The following is a 21,754-nucleotide window of genomic DNA, read 5'->3' as shown; positions in this document are numbered from 1 at the left end:
TTCAAAGCTCAGCAACAGAAAGGATCCGTTAACCCCTGGCAAGGATGAGAAATGGCATACACCTCCAACTGCCGCAAAAGCACCGTCTGAAAGTATCTCAAGGTAACGAAACCGGAGAAGAACACGCCGACGAGGTTTAGGGAAGTGGCGGAAAAGACGCAGAGGAAAAACTGAAGTGGCAGAGAAGCTGCTTGAGCCAATCAGTTGTGCTACAGGGTTAAAATCCTGTGAGTAGTAGAAATCCCTCCTTCTCTTGGCACAGACTGGGTGAAGGGGTGGGGACTGTACTGTGGAAACAGCGGTAGAGGCTTTTTTTCATTTCTATCTGCACAGAGAGAGAGAGAGAGAGAGAGAGAGAGAGAGAGAGAGAGAGAGAAAAGGAGGGAGGGAATTAGAGGAGAAGAGAGAGGGAAAAATGAAGTGGGGGGGAAAAGTTGATGATGAAACCGAGAGGCAGTGGAGTACGTGAGCAATCTTTTTTTTTTTTTTTTGAATCATCGCTCCAGCCAGTGAGCGAGAGCTCGAGTAGGGAGGGAGGGAGGGAGGGCTGAACAGTGGAAGGAAGCGTGACACAGACTCCGGTTCACCCGGAGAGTGCACAGAAACATACGCTCACACCAGTTACGAACCATTCAAACACAATTTACAGAGCGTGCACACGCTCCACCGCCAAACCTAAACTCAACCCTTCAAGCAGTTCTCTGGCTCGAATGCATTGAACAACAAAACAAGTAATCAGAAATAAGAAAGAGCAAGTAATACAAAAACCCTCAGCAGTTAAAAGACGACCATACCATGATGTGGGATTCTGGGAAAAGTGAAGTGCGCAAATGTTGGGGTGTCTTTCTACATCTGCAAACATTAACGGGACCTCCTCCCACTGCCCCGAAAAGGAGTTGAGGAGCAACAGGCGTATGGGTGAGATGGTCTGGAGGTGAAACATCTGTCACAGTCTGCAGGAAGATATCATCTGCAGTGTTCACATAGACACACACACACACGTACACACACACTGCACCCAAGGCCTACCTGAGAATCCGCCCGGTGGAGGAATAATTAGCTGAGCGCGCCACCAATAGTGTTTTTCAATCTTTTAGGGTGCACCTCCGTCATGCCTCCCTTTCGAATCCAAATTCAAGCGTGTGAGGCAGTCCGGTAGTGAGGATGCAGAAAACGGACTCAAGATTTCGTTATTCTGTAGCTTATTTTACTAAGAATCCTTTGTGCATCTACTGCACGCTCATGTAGGCTAAGCGTGCCAGTACTGTCTAGTGCAAAACTTTTCTTTGTTTAATCAATGCGAATTAATACAAGTTAAAACAGATGATTTCTCTAATGCGAACAAGCCCAAAAAGAATGCAAAAACACATACCAAAACATGCTAGTGTGGGGCCTGTGCCTGATTCTGTTCCTCGGACCGCCAGTGTAATATCACAAACAGCTTTTCTGTGTTTAGCGAACTAAACAGTTGATAAAAGCATGCTCGTCAACCAGTGAACATGGCTGCGCGGAGGGTGCTGCTGCTCATCAGGCTGTCACACAGATACACACACACACACACACACTGGCGTGGAGGAGGGACCGAAAGCACCCGGTCCGCCCAGATTTTCCTGCCTCGTTCTCGGCCTCCTCTTTCTGGCTCCCTCATGGCACTGACCTCTCATTACACACACACTCTCACACACATACATATTTGGTTCCTCCTACATACCACACACCACACCCTCGATTCAACACCAAATCTGGGCCGAGTCGCGCCCGTATAAAACCGTTACAGCTAAATCAAATTCCAAGCGCTCAGCCCTCTCCTTTTTAAAGTCCGATTCCCTAATGGCAACAGGTCATGCTCTGGCACGAGGTACGACGCGTCCACGTCACATTGCGCCACGTCTGTCGGCCAATCACGAAGAGGGCGCATCTCACAAGAGAAAATGTGCAACGAAATCCAACCTTCTCATTTTTTAAACCACATTATCTCTATTTTACTTCTCATTCTTTGTTGCTGATTCACAGGCGTTCATTTTCCTGCTTGTTTACTATAGGAGCTACTATGGGGAGTCGCAAATTGGCGCATGTGTTGTGTTGTACATTGCATTAAAGTTCATTTGAGGATACAATTTTGGTTTTGGGTCGGCTGCCAACTCCCAAACAGTGAGCTGTTCTGTAAGGCCCCATCCTTCACAAGGCTCAGAGACTATGATCAAACGCCAATCAAAACAAACTCTTTATGGTACTTTTCAGGGCTCAACCTCAGAGCACTTTAATGCACCATCGCTGAGATCATTTTAAAAAGACTCTCATGTGATTTGAAAAGCTTGTATGTGTTCTGGGGTTAAAGTTACCAAAGAGCGATAACGGCTATAGCAAGTTTCAAGTTGCTGTCGTCGCAAAGTTAAAAAGCACAGTGGACAGGTCACTTTTTCCAAATGTCAACATTTAATAAGTGCATTCGACACAGTTTATAGATACATATCAAAAAAATCTTTTTTTGTGGAGCGTTATATCTATGGAATATCAAAAATGAGGCACAGAGAACAAAATGGTCAGCATGTGACCTTCTGAATAAACACTGAATACTAAAATGCACATTAACCCTTTTAAACCGGAATGAGAGATTGAAGCACAATCTAAAATAATGAAGTATACTTACAAACAATGTAAAGCCATTCGCCATCACGGATTTTAATAAACATCTGTAGGAGCTTTACAGTATATTTTCTTTTCCTCCTGAATGAACATCGGGGTCTCCAGCACAATCAACTAGAAAAACCATAAAAAGCATCTGAAGGAATGTGTTGCACATGCACATCATTGAGCTGCAATTTTCCACTCATAATTATGCTTTTGTGGAGATGAATAAAAACTACTAACATGACATGAGCTTCTTTAACCTACAATTTTTCATCCGTGCTCTGGGAGAGCAAAAAAACAAAAACAAGTGTCTCGTCTCAACACTACCATTAAGCAAAAACTTAATTAAAATACAACAAGACAAGCCTGGCACAGATTTAAAAAAAGCATCTCAGTCCTTCGGTCGGTGGCCTAGTTCATTAACTGAGTTACACTTCCACTTTAAGAGAAAAAAAGCTGCAAGTTTAAGATCTGAAATGTCCATCAGCATCTAAGTCTCTGCAAAGGTCTAGAGTTTACATACGTATCGAGAGGAATAGGCTAAATATTCAATAAAAAAATAAGCCCCCACATAAACATGACCAAATGGACTGAATGTGAAGGCACAGTGTATCTGTAGAAGATATTTAAGCCAATTTAGCAGTATTTTGCCGAACAAACAAAACAACTGAGGAATTGATCAGAAAACCATAGCAAGATCAGGGAAATCAGTTACATAAAAACATAGATTGGTCTAATTTGATACCAAAAAGTAAGACTGCTTGCCCGTTGGCAAACTGCTAGTTGGTCATACTTGGTCTTAAGATACAAACACAAGACGTCTTAACATAATGGTTATGTTTATGCAACTGGCCTTTGATCAGCCAAACGTTTTTTCTTGGGACCCATAGGAAACGACATATTTTCAGACACCCTTTTCCGCCAGCACAGAGGTAGCAGTGAGATTGCAGCGGTGGTGGTCTCTCCTGGGCCCCGTGGGCACGTGTCTACAGGGCTCCTCAATTACAGAGGTGAAATCTGAGGTCAGCCTCTGTAGAGAAAGGAACAAAGGGCATGACCCACAGGTCAGAAGTGCTAGACTGGGAGCAAGCTGGTCCCCATTGAGAGGGAGGGTGCTGTTTGCTTTGTGTAGGAAAAGAGTACTAAAACACAGACAAACAGAGATTAAGAGGTGAGCCCCTAGGACTGTCACTCAGAGGGCCCCTCCATCAACTCCGATTAACTCCCTTGACCTCTAGCTGCCGTTAGAACGAAGATGCTTAATGACCCTTACGGCTCGCCGCAGCACTGACAGAAACGTGAGCGGAGCTCTGGCACCTGACTGACACCAACTGACAACATAATAATAATAATAATAATAATAATGCATTTCTTTATAAACAATATTCAAATCTTATGCTGAATATGCTCTTTAAATAAATGAATACATTCATTTGTATTAAATAATTAAATAAAGGATTGAAAGCAGCAAATGAACAATTTAAAAAAATTATATTTATTGTTTTATTTTTAAACTATTTACTTTTTGAATATTATTCATCATCATCATCATCATCATCATCATCATCAAAAAAAAAAAAAAAAAAAAAAACTACCTTAAATCCTCAGATATTGTCCAAAATTAAAAGTGTCTTTGAAACTATATTCAATTCAATTCACATTTATTTGTATAGACCTTTCACAATACATATTGTCTCAAAGCAGCTTTACAGAAAATGCATGTCTACATTACAATTTAGAGTGATTTGTTATCGGAGGTGACTGTCCAAGTTATCTATTTCAGTCATTTACATATACAAATCACACAGTAAGCTAATAATGTATTAATTTAAACAATGTATTAATTACTATTTCACACAATAATAATAACTACTATGAATTAAGAGATATGATGGATTACACTGAGAAATATCAAAAGAAAATTTACTGCAACATGTCACTGCAACTGATTCTGTGGATGTGATACAATTTTACCACAAACATGGAAGATGTCACACACATACACACACACACACCTCTTGTCCTGTCAGCTAATATGAGGACAACTGTTCTTCTGTAGAAGTAGAAGAGTAGATGACATTTATTAATCATAAGCTACTGGTATGGTATTGTCTAGGAATTTGCCATCCCTGCCCTAGCAGCGCAGATGAAAACTACTGCGTTTTAAAAAGTCTACAATTCTATTTTTTTTTTTTTTACAAAATAGCTTTTAAGAGGGCAGTAAGAATACCTCCATGTGAAGGAACATAAGCAACAATATCTCATAAAGTAGAAAATAATTTTGTGCCCATGAGGAAAAAAAAGTTCAAAAGCTCAATAATTCCAGATGAAATCAGTACGGATTAATGTCAATGTTTCGGATCCATCGGGATACGGCTGCATAATTTCGCAAGGGTGGGGCAGCTGTGCTACAGTTAAGGTCTGAAATCACAAAATGGAGGACAGTTAGACAACATGGTGGTCACCTCTGATAAGAGCATGCGCCTATGTCCACACAAGCAGGATGAGACTGCCTGCGTGTAATTATGTAGATATCTGTATTATAAAAAAAGTATCATATTTTGGTGTATGAAGTCTTGATATTTTGTAATAAAAAAATGGTGCAATGTGCTTGGTATGGCTCTTCAAAAGAGTAGGTATAACCTTGAACGTGTGTGTTCAGAGTGCCAGGCCATTACACAGACGGTCAGAATTAATTCCAGAAACAAAAAGGCTGCAAGGAAGAATAATTTTAAAACAAAAAAATTAAATATGGCAAAAACATATAATAGGTAAAAGTTACAAAAAAGTTAAAAGAGAAACAAATCATGGTCTGGCAAAGTTACTTTCTACATGGTGTGATTTTACACTACGACACTTACAAATCATTTAAAATGTCACTACTGTGAAAACATAAACATATGGATAAAATTTTTTTTGACTTCTTTCGTTTCTACTTTTGTTTCTTCAAAATTGTCTGAAAAAATTGTCTTTTCACTTTTTGAAAAGAAAATAATAGTGCTATCATATGTTTTTTTTATTTTATGATACTACATCATATAATCAATTGCTTTGTAGCAGTAACAATGTTGAAAAGTTGTTTCCCATAATTTTCATACATGGTTTTATTTTTGCCTCATTGCAGATAAATTTACTGTAATTTAGTAGTGTACTCACTGTCCCTGTTATTTATAGCAGACAAAGTAAATAAGTAAAAAGCACATTAAGCAGAGCAAACAGAGATACAAACCGACCACAATATGTCAAAGGCTGAATGACATTCAAATATCATGATAGAAAAAATGTAAATGTCTGTATGTTTTTTTTCTTTTTTACACACAAGTGGTATTTTATATTTATTATTTTAACATAAAAAGAGGAAAAAAATTTAGTCGTTTCCAAAAAAGAAACATAACTAAAGAAAACTATTGAGGCAAAAACATCAGGGTCCTGGTGCAATATAATTTGACTTTGGAATGACAATATAGATTTTCCCCTACTACTTCTACTTTTCTCATTTAACAGAATGATATAAAGATTGTACAATTTATGTCCTTGCTTGAATAATTTAACGAACAACCTGAACTTGTTTTGTCCTTTCTCTTTCATAGGCAGTGGAGATTAAACAAAGCCAGAAGTTTGTTCCTATTAGCATTTATAACAATAAAATATATTTTTTTAAAGGCAGAAGCTCTAAATCTTTAGCATTAAAATATTCCTAATACACACCAGAATCAGAAGAAATAAAGCTCTGTATGAAAAATAGGTTTAATACAGTGAGGAATATACCTGAATGGCTCTTCGGTCTCTGATTTGCTAAAAACGAGAGACATTTAAGACATTGTATTTTTTTTTTTAAATCACTGTATATTGTAGTTGTAGAAGTCCTAAACTGTTCCTCTATGTAAACAGATTAACAGATAAATTCAGGTAACAGGAATAATGCAACAATAAATCTATTTAAATGCTTGCTTTATCTAAAACATGCAACCTTTCCTTATGTACTGTTTTTATATTTATTTTATTAGGTGTTGTTTTCTTTATTAAATAGTATTGCCATAATACAAAAATAAACTTTATTCTACTGAATAATAATGATGATAAAACCTTGGTTAAAAATCTGTTAACGCATATCTGAAACTCACATTACTTGCTTTTCTATTTGATTTTTACTTCTTTTTTTTTAATCACTGAAATAACAAATGCTAGGATTTTAGAGATGTTAGAGATATGTTTACCTTATTTAAGTGCTGTTATGTGCTATTTTTATACTATAAGGCAACAGTAACATTAATTAGGAATGAGTTCATCACGGAGGTTCCACTTCAACCGGTAAATAGAAGTTAATTTGCCAAGAGTTTGTTTGACCTCACTACCGTAATTTATCTGTATCCGACAGCTACAAATACACTGAAACATTTTAAAAATGACTATACTCTAAAAGTAACTCACCTTAAAATATTCAGTCATGTGGGGAAAAAGGGACACAGATAAAAAAATTAAAAAAAAAAGATAGACAGAACAGACTTTCTCCGTGTCCACTTCACTCGCATGGCCGCTAACTGACGCATGCTCGAATCTCCCGAACTTTCTGCTGAGCACTATGTGTTTGGAGAGAGGAGCAGGATTCTCTGGCACTTTTATTAACTCTGAAACTTCCAAAACTATTAGACAGTTTCATAAAGAGCACAAATGACGATTAACAGGTGCACTATTTTTGAGGGGACATGTGCAGCTCACAAAACCAAATATATCACTTCAAGCTGTAGTGGAAAGGGCATACACCAAAAAAGTCATTATTCTAACAAATTACTAGCAAATATTTAACCTCAAAATGAACTCCAGTCCAAGGGTCCACCAAAATGTGAGCTTCTAAATAAGTTTTAAATAGTGTTAAATTATCAATTATTTCTAATGCATTCAAACATGTACAACAAATCTTCAATCTCTAAACCGCATGCACAAATTAATTGCTATGTCCGTATCCAAACACTTCCCCAACACGCAGCAAAGGCATCATTCAGTGCTTTCTACTCCCCCCTAAATAACCTCTGATGCATGTTAACTCTCATCTCCATTCCAAACGGCCTGTCCATTCTGGTTTGCTTCTAATAATACATTTTAACACACGAGTCCTTCTTTATTTTCCTGAGTGCTGTGTGTGTGTGTGTGTGCACGAGGGGAACGGGGACAGTTCTGGCACTTAAAAAGTTCTGGCTCTTAAAAGCCAGCAAAGCCTGCTTTTGCATGTGCCACATCACTTCGCCTCCGTATGGACGAGACCTCCAGGATTTGCCCCAGCTGAGCCTTATACACCCAGTCAACCCTCTTCCCCCCACAACCGACAATGACCGGAGCGAGGGATGTGCTGGACGGAGCCACCAATGGTGCACTCTGGATGATGAAAATAATTTTTCTTTCTTTTGATTTCCTCTCTATATTAAATAAAGACATACGAGAGCTATGGTTTTAATGATAGCAAGACCATGAAATAAACTTTCCAGTGTAAATTTCTTTTTTAATTGAGCTCAATTTAGTCACTATGCAGTTGTTAAATTTTAGAGCACAAACAATTTGAGTCAGACTAACGCTTTGTTTTTTAATTAATATACCATAAAAAAAATATCTAACAAATTCCTCAGTACCATGCAATTTTAAAAATAATTGAAAAATACCATCAAATGATGGTCTAGACTCTAGAGGTCAGCTTCTTTTCTTGGGAATGTCTATCTCTGCCTAGGTCATCGCAACAGTAAAGGGCCCAGAAGTCTCCTCTCAAGTATATAATAACATCCAATTTTTAGAAGAACCACACAGAATGTGGCACTTGTCATTGCTGGTGTTCAAGGACATTATTCTGGTTAAAATTCATTGTAAAAGGACGATTATAGGTCAGTGGAGGCTCATTATCGCAAACGTATTATCTTGTCATGGTTTTTCTTATTTTTTGTTCCATTAATTGTCTGCGCATGAGTGTTCTCCCGATGGGAATCCCAACCTTTAATAGGCTGAGGTGAACATGGTGCAATATCGACACGGCAGCTGCAAGGCAACGTCTGCCGTCATCGTTTCAGTTCTAAGGCCCGTGTCGACGCACGCTCTCTGTTCGTCATCTACCGATAGCATTAAAAGACGTGTGTAACTTCTGTTTTTACTCTGAATCATTATTACAACGAAAATGGCGAACAGAGTGAGTTATGCTGAACTGGAACATTATATGGTTTATAGCTCAGAATAGTTTTATCCTATAATGAATCTCTAAAAAGATAAATTCACTTAAATTTGATCCGGAATGGAATAAAATAAGTTTTATTGTCCCCAGAGGGAAAATAATAGGGAAGAAATACACTTTTTTTTCTTCTTTTTAAAAAAAAGTTTATTTATTAATTTTGCTCTTAAGTTTTAGGGGTGTGAGCGTATAAGTCACTGTCCCTTCCCTCCATGGGGGTTTCTCTAGTCAGCCTGGTGCAGTTTGGTGAGGTTGGGGGTGAGGGGCTATAGATGCCAGCGGTCATGAGCATGCCGGCTATAACAAAAGCAGTCTTTATGTAGCACGCATGCTGATCCAGCAGCCCACGTTTTGTGCTGCAATTCACACGTCCAGCTAAGAGGGGACAAGAACGGGCAAAAGAGAGATGCAGATTGACTACTGCCTTCGTGCGGCAAACACACACTGTGAAAATGTTGGATAAACTAATAGAGAAGTTCTTTACATGGTTCATCTAAGTGAATTGTTTTAATAAAAAAACAAACAGTTTTTAAACATTATTATTATGCTAACGTACTTATATGATTACATTAACCTGACTACATTAGACAAAACCAATAAAATAATTTCAATAGGAATAATGCTTATTTTCGCATTTTACAGTGCATGATATCAGATGGTCATGAGTACTGTACAAGATTGAACTGGAAACATTTTATTAAAAATGTTTTGCTTCTCAATAAATAAAAGGTTTTAAGAAATTCAATTGTACAGTATCATGTCTCTAATAAAGGTAAAAAGGTAAATGCAGGCTATGGCAGCACTGCGCTACCAGAAGATTTCATATCTAAAGCACATTTGAACCACCCATGCTCATGACAAAGCATTACTGCAATATTTACTAAGCAAGATATGAATGTATTTAAAAAAAAATGTGTGAAACATGATGAATATGTATGAAATTATTTTTCAAAGCAAGACATTGTAAACTAGTTTAGTTCAAATAGTGATATTGATTATAACATTTTAAAATAATCATAAAGGAATAGTTTACCAAAAAAAATTGTCATCATTTAATCACCCTCATATTGTTATAAATATGATTCCCCTCTCCCCTTTCTGTCGAACTCCAAAAAGAAAAGAAAAAAAAAAACCTTTTGAATGCAGAATGTCTATGCTGCTCTCTTCCACAAGCTGTCAAGCTCCAAAAAGGTTAAAATTCACCACAAAATCTTTTTGCAATTAGGCTACTTTATTTGAGAAAAGGACTGAAATTTAAGGCATTATTCACTGAAAATCCTGCCTGATAGCTCTGGTCATCATTTAGTTTCACATTATTGAAAAGAGCATTCTGCTATAAAATAACTAAAATATATCACTTTTTTTTTTTTTTATATATATATATCAATATATCAGTTTTTAAAACGATATCAGGGTGAGTAAATAATGACAGTTTACAATAATTTAATTACATTTTTTGGGGTGAACTATAGCTTTAATTCAACTAAAGGAATGCAACTAAACTGGTACTAGTTATAAAATAATAATAATAAATAAACAAACAAATAATTACAAAAAACATAATTCTTTAAAACACAAAAAAAAAACAAAAAAAAAATACAAGAGAGACTTTCTCAGTGTAAGGTCGTGTGTAAGTGTCTCTCTCTCTTTGTATGTGTACATGTATGAAGGAGTGTGACATATGGAAAGTACAGAGTTAAAGCTCTGAGGATTGGGCCATGAGCTCACTCTGGGATTAATTATGAAGACCTGGGGCTTCTGGTTCTGTCTATGTGCGCGCATCTAAGAAGCTATGTGTCAGCACTGCAGCCATTCAAACTGCTCACAAACAACAGTCCTGAATGGGCTCCATTTAATCAGGTATGCTCTGTGTTGTTCTGCCCTAGTGTGCAGACATAAAGACGCACGCATGCACGACCATGCATGGGCTAAATAAGCATGTTCAAGTGTGATAATCAAATTATTGTTGGTGTTTGCTTGAGGGTTTCCAGGGGCCTCTCTTCAGTCTTATTCCCAGCTTAGAATTAATCACTCACCAGACATCTGAGGTGTTGCTACGCACACACACGTATGCACAAACACATTCCCAGGGAGACGGGCAGAGTTTATCATGACAACCAAGGAAGGGCAAAAGAAGGTTGAGAGAAAGGAGAATAAGAGGAGAGAGGGTTCCTATGCATGTTAGCTTGGTCTCTATTGACCTGTAAACCTTTGTGACTGGAACAAATGCAAATGGCGCTGACTTGCTCACAGAAAATACTAAAGGGCTATTCAAATGAGTCACTGCCAACAATGCAACACTGGCCTACCCATGGAGCAGCCCTCGTCTGGAGCTGGGCCTTCACACTCAACACTAACAACAGCCTTATGGAGAGAAAAAAATAAAAAAATAAAAATCTATGAGATCCATTGGATGCTTGTATGAAAATTTATTTTGTTGTTTTTTGTTTATTGTGTTAGGGCCAGTTCACACAGAATGCATTTTTGCTGTTAAAAACACAAGACACAAAAGAGTGGTGCCTTGAGACGCGTATTTTTGGAATGCCATGTCATGCTCGAGACGCTGCAAAGGACGATGTGAGATGTGAGCACAACGGTTAAAGACGCTGGTCTAGAAAGTGTTTACATTGAAAAACAATGGAAAAGTAACGCAGTGGAAAAAAAAAAAAAACGCGTCCTGAGTGAACGGCCCCTTAGGATTTTTTTTTTTTTCATGTCATGATTCTCATTTAAGAATTTGCTGAACGTATGAATACAAAAATCACAATTTCTGCACCTCAAAAGGAATTGTGCACAAACTAATGCCAATGGTCAAGCCGATGTTGCCTTGTCAGGGATGCTCAAACAAAGAGCAATGTTTTAATAGCATCACAGAGCCAGCATTTACACCTTTTTGGGGGAATCAAACATGTTTGTCCTTTTACAGTTATTTGAAATATTACTTAATTTTTTTTGACAGCCAAAACTTTTAGTCTTGAATGCTTTGTGCAGAAAACCTATATGGCAATCCGTCATAGAATAACAAACGCAACTGCTTAAACACAATGGTCACTTGAATGTGGAAAGGGAGGATCTTTACAATTTAAGTGCTGGAAAGAGCTTTATTACACTGGATAGGCAGGTAATAAGTCAGGAGATGTCACATTTAACAGTTTTAGAGACAAAAAATAGCATGTTTAAAGTTTCCAAAAATGATAAAACAACATCATTTTTTTTTATAAATGACATTACTCTGCAAAAAACAAAAACCTATAAGCAAAGGATATGTAATATGTAAGACAAATGCCGCTGTGACAAACAACATTACTCATTTGTCAATTGTCATAACCAGCGGATAGGTAGATGATGACGCCTGAACAAGTTCTCCAGGACATATAATGTCAATCAAATAAAAATCATAATAGACATAATCTGACGGTGAGCTGAGGTAAATTATTTTAAAACGCCATTAGGCACAAACAGCTCACTTGCTGATAAAACTATTTATGACTGTGCAAAATGATTACATGACAAACCAAAATTGTATGCAATAAAAATGTATGCTTGATTATGATCTCTAAGAATGAAATGTCTCAAGGACATTGTTCTGCTCAAGCTGTATGATTTTATTACTACACAAGATATTGTCGGGAATTCTGACTCTCATAATCATTATGCTAACTAAACAGTCCATATTTGGTCTTTGTCAGTGCAAATTCTTGACTCACTGTAGTCATGAAGAAGTCTGGATGTTGCAATGGTTGATTTGGAAGCTTTTGCTATGATAAGAAATTGATATGAAATTCCAATTCCATCAAACCGCACCTACGGAGAGCAGATGGAGCTCCTCACAGTCGCAAAGAATGGGTTCTTGCATTACAGCTGGACGGAGCAGAACAGATCAAATGCAATTCTTCAAAGTTGCAATATTTTTAACTTGACACAGCATCTTAAAAACATGGTGCTCATTGTGCAAGATGCTGAAAAAACAGGGTGATATGACAAAACAGTCTAAGTTGTCTGTCTGCCTGATTAACTAGATCAAATCACTATTTTTTTTTTCTGTGATTAATCTCAATTAAAAAGTTTTTATACGTTTTTAATATTTATAATGTAATAATTTCACTGTTAATCTCCAAATTAATGTAGAAACAAAGACAGTATATTTTAAATACTTGTTTAATGGCATCTTTTTATAAATGAAGGCCAGTTTCACAGATATTAATACAGCGACGGATGTCTTGAAAATGTTTTCCCCCACCCCCAATTTTAAACATTAATTATAGCCATTCAACATTCCAGTGTATTGAAAGCTATCTTTTTGAAAACATATAATAGGCTTCAAAAAATACAACAACTTTTTTAAATGAAGTGGTTCATTTAAAGCAGGGCTATGCAGTTTCGGGAATTTCTTCGCTGTATTCTCGCTTTTTGCTCGCAGGTTTCTCTATAGAGCTCCCCCTACAGCTTCGGAATAGATATTTGAAAACACTGTCGAAAAACTCGTTGGCGACTCTCAGATACCAGAGGCTATAGATCAACGACATCATAGCAGATGGGACATTTTTTAAAACGTCTTCTTCATTCGGGTTCGAACAGCGTGAGGGAGCGCAATAATGACAGCATTTTAGCAGATTTTTTGATAAAAGTTGGCCCAAAGTTGCAAGGGTGGTTTTTCGGCTCACAGGTGCTTGGGGGGTGCGAGACGACCACCATTCAACCCGAAAAAAGTCATATAACTATTCCAATGACTCCGAAGCTGTTCGGTTAAGGTAAAAAAGTTACTTAGTTCACCTTTAAGTGAACTTAAAACAATCCTCACATAAACCCATATTTATCCGTACCCAGAGAAATATACAGAAGATGAATAATGAAGTTATCAAACAGTTTGCACTGCATAAATGATCAATTAAGTATAGATTAATCCTCATTAAAGCTACAAAAGTTCTTTAGTCAAGAGCTTTTCTCTGTTACCTTTGTTCTTTGATTAACTTTAATGACAGACAGCATTAGTGGCTGCTGTCACTTTAAGACCTGCCGCTGACGCACATGACGAGGATCTCACACGAGTCTCATTTTCTCACAACTCTTTAAGTTCATTTACAGTAAATAAGACTTTATTTAACTCATTTAAGACTGCTTTAATGAGGATACTCGCGCAAAAGAGAACTCGATTCTGGCGCGCTGTCTGTGCGCACGATACTGGTGCGTGTCTTTCTGTGCGTTGTGTGTGTCATAGACAGGACATTCACAAGCAGCGTGTTCTCTTTTTGTCTTGTCGCGCTGGAATGGTTTAAAAGCACTTGCATGAATAAGAGCGTGATCATATAATGTAACGCTAACCAAAGGATGACAGAAAATACGGTTGCGTTAATTGAGTTAAATAATTTAACACGTTAAACTGGCCAAAAATGTATCGCATGCGTTAACACGTTAACGTTGACAGCACTTATTCATATATGAAATACATATGAGTGTAAGGTAATGTAATGTATTGCAATCTTCATTTGGGGGCTTTTCTCAGCAATTATTAATAAATGCCATATTTTTTCAGTTAATTCTATTAATTCTATAATCACATGACAGATCTAACTAGTTAATTAAGTGTACTGTATGTGTGTGTTTTTCATTTTAATTTATTATATAAATGCAGCTAAGAAAATAAATTAATAAATAAATGGACATGAAATATTGATTTGAGTTTAAATAATTTCATTATATGAGAACAAAGAGACTGGAAAGAAATATGAGACATGAAACTAGCACATTTATGTAGGAAATTGGTTGGATGGGTCAATTATACAGTTTAGCGGTCATTATGCAAAAAAACAGAGATTCATGAATCAAGTATTCCTAAGTGTGTTCCACCGTATGGATATTTTGTTTCTTACTATTTATCCTTTCAGCGTGTTAGCTCAAAGAACACTCTGCACAGACGGGAAATGACTGCAAAAACTGGGAGAAAACCAGCCGTGACAGTGTCATGCTGGTCATGTTTATGTGTTCCACACATGTTAGCTATGCACAAAAAAACCTTTTTTTTTCAAGCTTATGTGAGAGTGATACTCTTTGCTAGACATCAGGAACATTTCTGCAAAAAATGACATTAAGTACTAACAGAGGGAGCATCAGAACACGCAAGAAAACATCTGGATGACACCTGTAAACGGCACATGACCTGAGAGTACATCCACACTGCAGGAGACAAGGAAATGGGTACAATGTGTGAAAGAGACCATTAGATGATTGAGTGATAAAGACAGTGCATCTTCATAAATTCTCCTTCAAGAAAGTCTCCTCTTTCTTTTTCTCCGCTGCACAATACATGCACTAAGGTTATCGAAAAACGCGACGCAAACATCCTAATACTTCTTACTGCGTATCTTTACAGAGTTTGGGAGCACTGACTCTTGAGTAAATAATATCATTTTGGAGGTACTGGGATGTTTTGCTAAAGTAAAAGACCACAAAGACAGAATGTTTTAGTTCATGTCATGCTAATTTCACACACTTCGAAATCCATGGAACAACCAACATGTCAACCTACAAGACAGCGATGAACAGAGTTAGAGAAAGACAGTCACAAAGAAGCAAAAAACCAACCCTGCAACTCCTCAGACAACAACTTCACCACTAAGATAAATCATGTTTGATCAGTGTGGTTATGAGCACAGGCACGCTGAAACGATCATTTTCAGACAATCAGGATACTGCAAACCTTTCATCCCAAATCTGCCTCTAATTTCAGTCAAACTGATGCAATGGGAGACTAACAGGTCGATCCTCATCATTTTTCTGCTCTGCCCACCATAGAAATAAGCTCTCAAAGACGTGCCCTAGATTTGAACAACCCCACTGTCTGATGAAAGATTTGATCTGCGTATGATGTTCTGAACATGTAATCGAGTGTCAGAACATTTAGGATTATGCAGTACATATCATGTACATTCTAATTTGGAAAAACATGTCTAGAATACCTGATATCTCCTTACTTCACTAAACGACTAACATGAAACGATCACAGAAGATGAATAGAGAGGCCTCCCACACAGAATTCACATTTCAAAGAGACCACACGAACACTGCAGGCCTGCAGACTGGCTGCAATATGCATTTAAGATTGTACAACAATTATTATCGTAAAAGAAACATGTCAACTTTTGCACAATTATATAATATCCACACAGTAGTTTAAATGTTTGCACATTCAAAATATTTTCAATGGAACAATACAGTTGCATAAAATATGCCTGTTTTATTTCTTATTGGCTGGGCACTTGTAATGACACATCAAGGATGTTAAGAGGCTAAAAGCAGGTTTAAAACTTGCCCCATTTAAGTCAACAGGGTGCAAATTTTAAAAAGAGGATAACACGGTGTAGGCAACACCGATTTTTGTCGTTGTTCTCTGTACTGACAGCACTCCAAATTTACAAAAAAATGAGCTCAATGTTAAAATTGACCGGAGTTCTCCTTTAAAATAATCTGTTAAATTAAAAAAAATTTTTTTTAAATGTTAGATCACTATTAAAAAAAAAAAAAACTAATTTAGTTCTTTACAAAACTGGCCAGTTGTGACAAGGAGTGGCACTTCAAATTGTATGTTGATGGTCACTTTAGTGTCAAATTGTTTCTCACCTGCGTAGTCAAGCATGTCTGTCAGAGTCGTCCAAAGTCCCCGAACCTGTGAACAACAAATCATAGCCCATGAACATTTACTTAAACTCAATGAAAATGCACAAGCACTTAATTTCATTTCAAGAACCGTCCATAAGCTCATCTGTGCCGCGAATATTCATCCAAAACCACCGCAAACAGCACAGCATTTTCTCGGGTCACGACCCGGCTCAGTTGAGCCTGGAATGTAAAACCGAACCAAAGGAAGCAGGAGAGAACCCTGCAGAGGATTGTTTCATTTGCTCACAGGATTCATTAAGTCATTTTTGACTTGGGATCTCAGCTCCTGCTCACTGTAAGCCCAAAAAATAGATGTTTTCTTGGCAGGAGCAAAAAAAAAAAAAAACTCAAGTTCAGCCAAAATAGACAATACAGCAGTATAAGGAGCTAAAACACATGCCAGATTGCAGAGGGGCGATTCAGAGCTGAGGCCCTGGCTTTCTCCCCCTCTCTAGAATGATCCACAGTGGAAAGAAAAGCCTTCTCCCTGTCCTCAAATGAACTCAAACATGAGCTTCCTGTTAGACCCTGGGAGGAAACACCCAGCACAGCAACCTCACACTAACAGAGGAAGGCCTTCACTGTCGAATTCTTCTCTGCCTGCGAAATTAGGTCAAGCACTTAAGAGCTCCTCGCTCATACCCACAAATTCTCTAAAACGAACGCGCACACACGCTGACATACATAAATCACACACACGACCTCAGTTACCTCATGCACTCACGGAGGACGAGCACGCACAGAATGCGTCACCTGATGTCTCCCTGCATGACAGGTAAAACGCAACCCTGTGATTACAGAATGTGTGTCAGTCTGACTGTCCTCTGCTGCACCATGAATCTGAGCAGCTTAGGCACATCCCCCAGTGATCTGTAATGTTCCAGACTCCTGTCGGACATGCAGCGCTCTAACAGCTCTTCCTCACATCTGTGCAACCTTTTAGTGCCAGCTTCAGACTACAGGCTACAGGCTAAAAGCTCAGGACACGCCCCTGACCTCAGCTGACACTACAGGCCACTCAAATCATCTGAGAGAGCTGCACAAAAGCGAGGATTGATTGTGTGAATGTGACAGGTTAGCCGAGGCGCCTCCTCTCTCTGTGGTGATTGCATTTTAAATTTTAAATGATGAATGCTTTTTTCGTAGGGTTAGCTGAGGTAAACTAGCTTGGATGCAGCCCAGCTACGAGACAGATGAATTTATGACTTCGCCGGCGCACGGAGAGCGTAGGACTGTTCTCCTCTTTGTAATCTCAAATGGCTCGGTTGGCTTTCCTCATTTATCTGGCGATTTTCAAAGTGTTTAAGCAAAATATGCCGGTAACGAGCCGTCGGCGTCATTATCGAATCATTTCGAAAGGCCAAGCATAATGCTTAGATTACAGTACAGAGTCCAGGTCATGTTGACACATTACATGCTTGGCCTTCTGTCTCTGCTGAAATTCAGCAAGGGAAAAAGGGGAAAACGCACAGAAAAACCTGAAGCCGAGCACAAAAGCAGAGGAGGGATGAAGAAAAAGTCTGAGAGAAAAAGAATATGACAATAACATCTGCCAATTTTCTGTCATCTGTTGCAGAGAGTTTGGGGAGACATTCCTGTGGGATTGACAGTTTGGCGTGGCTGTAGCACCAGGGGCCAGTCATGGAAAGACACTTACAGTGTGCACACACACACTTTACGAAGTCAGTCAGACCTACTGAATGCAATCTGGCCTCGGTCGTGTGCTCTCAGCGTAGACCTGGCCCGATCCTTCCCGCCTCGGGTTACGAAGCTCTGTGCTCAACGGTGGTTTGGTTATTTCACCGACAGGAGATGTAAATGAAAAGATATTTTTGGCAAGATAAATCGAGTGCTGAGTGACAACATTAAGACAAGTGGAAACAGATTGCACAAATGACTGATGACCTTTTTCTCTTTTTTTCCCCAGTTGTTTTGAAGTGCTGACAACAGCATTCTGAACGTCTCCTCTGTCAGAAGGTATACGACTAGAAAAATCATTGTGGAAAAAATAAAAATAAACAAGCCCTTCAAAATAATGCATGGCACTGTTTACAGTGAGTGTTGATCACATTAAGAGGCAAACATATGTAAAACATCTGACTGAGGTTTCATGTAAAACCTCAAAAAATACCTAAAACATCCCGACTTAAAAAAATATATCTTCCCTCTTATTTTCTGTTTAGTATTAGGGGGTGTATCTGTTTCCATAAAATACAACCAAGCAACGGTAAGGACAACTACAGCTGAATTTCTCTGATGCACCTTCAAACAGACTGACAACGAATTTGAAACTATTACAAATTCAAAAAATTATTAACTAAAGGAAAGTAGAGAATAAGCAGGCCGTCATAACCTGACGTGGAAAACGCACAGTCAGCATAACAAACCTCAAAGGACGGTGGTTTACATGTTATAGCATGTGTGTGCAAGACACAGAGATGTTTGACTAGTCAACAACTAAAAGTAATAGCCTACCTCACAGACACAAAATGAGACACACCAATCCATGCACTTTCAAATATATGAATAATACATTACAAAACACATACACACAGTAAAGCAATATGCGCCTCGGTTATTCAGTAACCGTAATAATGTTCATTATTCTAACATCTGTCTGATGTACGAGTACAACAGAAGTACAGAAAACTGTAATTTCACTTTTAGCATATAACAGCAGATTATTATCACATTCAATTATTAATACCGAGTTGCTCACCCTGAAAAAATGTAAAACTGTATATTTAAAGATAAAATCTTACCAGATAAAAGGTGGACGTACATTCCATCTCTGGGTTGAGTCCGAGAAAGATTTTCACCATTTCAAGCACCACTGCAACACAGACACACACACACACACACACACAGTCTAACATTTCAGAATAAGCTATATTCTCACTGACTGTAAAAAAAAAAAAATGTCTACAACAATAGCAATATGCATTTAGGGAAATAAAACCATGTCAAATAAGTGGAATGTACGTTATTTAAATAACTGCATTATGATCAACCAAAAGGGGCTGAGGACTTTGTTTATGCATGACACAAGGATGTAAACTAAGATATTAGCATGAATTTTCAATACAAAGGGGACATAAAATATTCTATTTTAATAATAATTACATTAGTTGAGATTAAATAATTAATTTCACTAAGTTGTATGACACATTGTAGACAACCTCAGTTTGAAATAGATGGGATGAAATAGTCATGAAAAAGACATTCGTTTGGCAGAAATCTTTTAGTAAGACATCCCATTTATGAAGTACACATAACCTTACTAGATTCATTTATCTTTTAAACGAGAAGACCTAACGCTAGATCCGTCTCATGGATCTATACAAACCCAAACGAGAGCAGAACGATCGATTATTTGAAAAGCGTGAACAAAAACGTCTGGCCATGAGAATCTGACCTCTTTTTCTATGTCTAACTGTGTAACGTTATTACTCTATTATTCTTTTCGACGTACACTAATAAAATGAACTATTCCTCGATTCGAGTGCGTGCTCGACAGATATTTTACATTTGATGCCAGAAACACAAGCTGTGAAAACTAGGCTACAGTTAAATAATGTCCCATATGCCGGCTTCGTATCATTGGCGCATATCATTTCAAACGTAACAGCAAAATACAAGCAAAAATAGAAAGAAAAAAAATTCAACCAACGGGACCAACTACAATATGATAACGGCAAACTTACATTATTTACGTCCGCGTTTCATCCGCTTCTTAGCTTCATCTAGGTCATTCGTAACGTTACTCCTTTAGTTGTTGTTAGAAACGGCAAAACAAACAAACAAAAGAAACTTGACGGGGATCGGTGAATAAACCACGACGACCGTTATTATTCAAGTTCAGGCAGAAATTTCGTGTCGCGCGGACACTTTTGCTAGGTTAACACACGAACGTTAATACAACCCGTCCGTGAGCAAACTATCACAACCTTCCCATCCAGACAAAAACATGACGACACACTGCGTCTTTTAAGGGTAGTTTGATTTTTTTTTACATGATCAAGAAGATCTGTTCACTCTCCCAACAGCCATAGGACCGGACCAACAGCCTCACACTACCGTGAACTAGATCACACAAGTTCAACTAAGGTGAACTAACTGTGATTCACTCACACACATACACACACACACAACACACACACGAGCGCGCGCAGCGACCGTTACACAAGAGCCAGACAGCAGCCGCTGACCTATCTAATATCAGCACAAATAACATAGTTTACTCTTATTCACATTGGATATATAATGATGGTGGCCGTGGGCTTTTATTTATTTTTTAAATTAACGGGCTCGTCGAGGTCGACCCGTTCGGCAGATTTACCTCAGCTCGACGAATATGCAGTCCGTTTTCAAACCGACGACAAATCTGAGGTAAAAGTTTGGACTTGAGGAGCTTTTATTTATCGTAGGCAAATAAAAGTACAGTAAATAAAAGTGTTTCAGGAACATCCATGATGTTTGATACTAACATTTTTCAATAAAGAATTATATCTGGTCATTTGCTGATCCATAAAATAAATAACTAACTTACATGTTACCTTGCCGACGTATGTTGTAATAATAAAATATTGTACGTACATTTTAGTACAAATGCCTATATTTAAAGGCGTTTAAACATTCTATAAAGTTTTTCATAAATGTGTGTAGGTGTCACGGGTCTTGTAATCCATCGTTTAACCTGTTTAAACCCAAAAATTGTCATAGGCCTAGCTAAGTGATAGTACAATGAAATAAACTAACGTTACATGCATCTTCTATAAAAAGAAAAAAGGGGGGTTAAACTGTTGGTAAAAGTATATGATTTTTTCTGCGCATTGTTTCTGTAAACAGTTGCTCAATAAGACCCAAAAGAAAGTTACAAAAAATAAAGTAACATAAATTATCATGTTTGTTTTACTATCAGGGAACTTTGGGAATATTAATATGGATTTTTTATTTCTTTTACTTTGTTTCATTTAATGTGACAATGCTTTAATAAAAAGACGAAGTATGCCATCTTATAATGTGAATGAATCAATCAGTTACTACTTAAAAATGTGACCACTGACATATTTACATGTTTATTGTGATGATTTATATGAGAAAAATAGACCCTTTGAATATTATATGTATGAATTTTGGTAACTTAGCTGTATACGGAGCTTTGACACAGACATCTTTCAGAAGGGCAAACTGGTATTTAACATATCTGGTCATGTGACTATTTACATCAGCCATATTAAAGCACTTTAATTTATAGAA

At 37.7% G+C, this 21,754-nt stretch overlaps 1 protein-coding gene across 4 annotated transcripts in view; it reads right to left on the bottom strand.

Annotated features, from left to right (window-relative positions):
• Window positions 1–21,507, bottom strand: part of pparaa (peroxisome proliferator-activated receptor alpha a) — a 54,992-nt gene extending 33,485 nt beyond the window's left edge. For 2 of the 4 annotated variants that reach the window (XM_084110614.1, XM_084110600.1), the window contains exons 1-3: window positions 20,200–21,507; window positions 19,258–19,328; window positions 16,457–16,502 (exon numbers count right to left, since the gene is read on the bottom strand). The gene's annotated coding sequence lies outside the window, so the exon portion shown is untranslated. Of the gene's footprint in view, window positions 1–16,456; window positions 16,503–17,206; window positions 17,435–19,257; window positions 19,329–20,199 lie in introns of those variants that run through there. The other 2 variants (XM_084110607.1, XM_084110608.1) reach the window with 2 other exon arrangements.
• Between the last annotated feature and the right edge of the window lie 247 nt (window positions 21,508–21,754).

This window comes from Abramis brama (genome assembly GCF_963993115.1).
Source record: "Abramis brama genome assembly, chromosome: 4".
Lineage (NCBI taxonomy): Eukaryota > Metazoa > Chordata > Actinopteri > Cypriniformes > Leuciscidae > Abramis > Abramis brama.
Note: the sequence above shows the minus strand (reverse complement) of the source record. Positions and strands in the feature narration are given on the sequence as shown.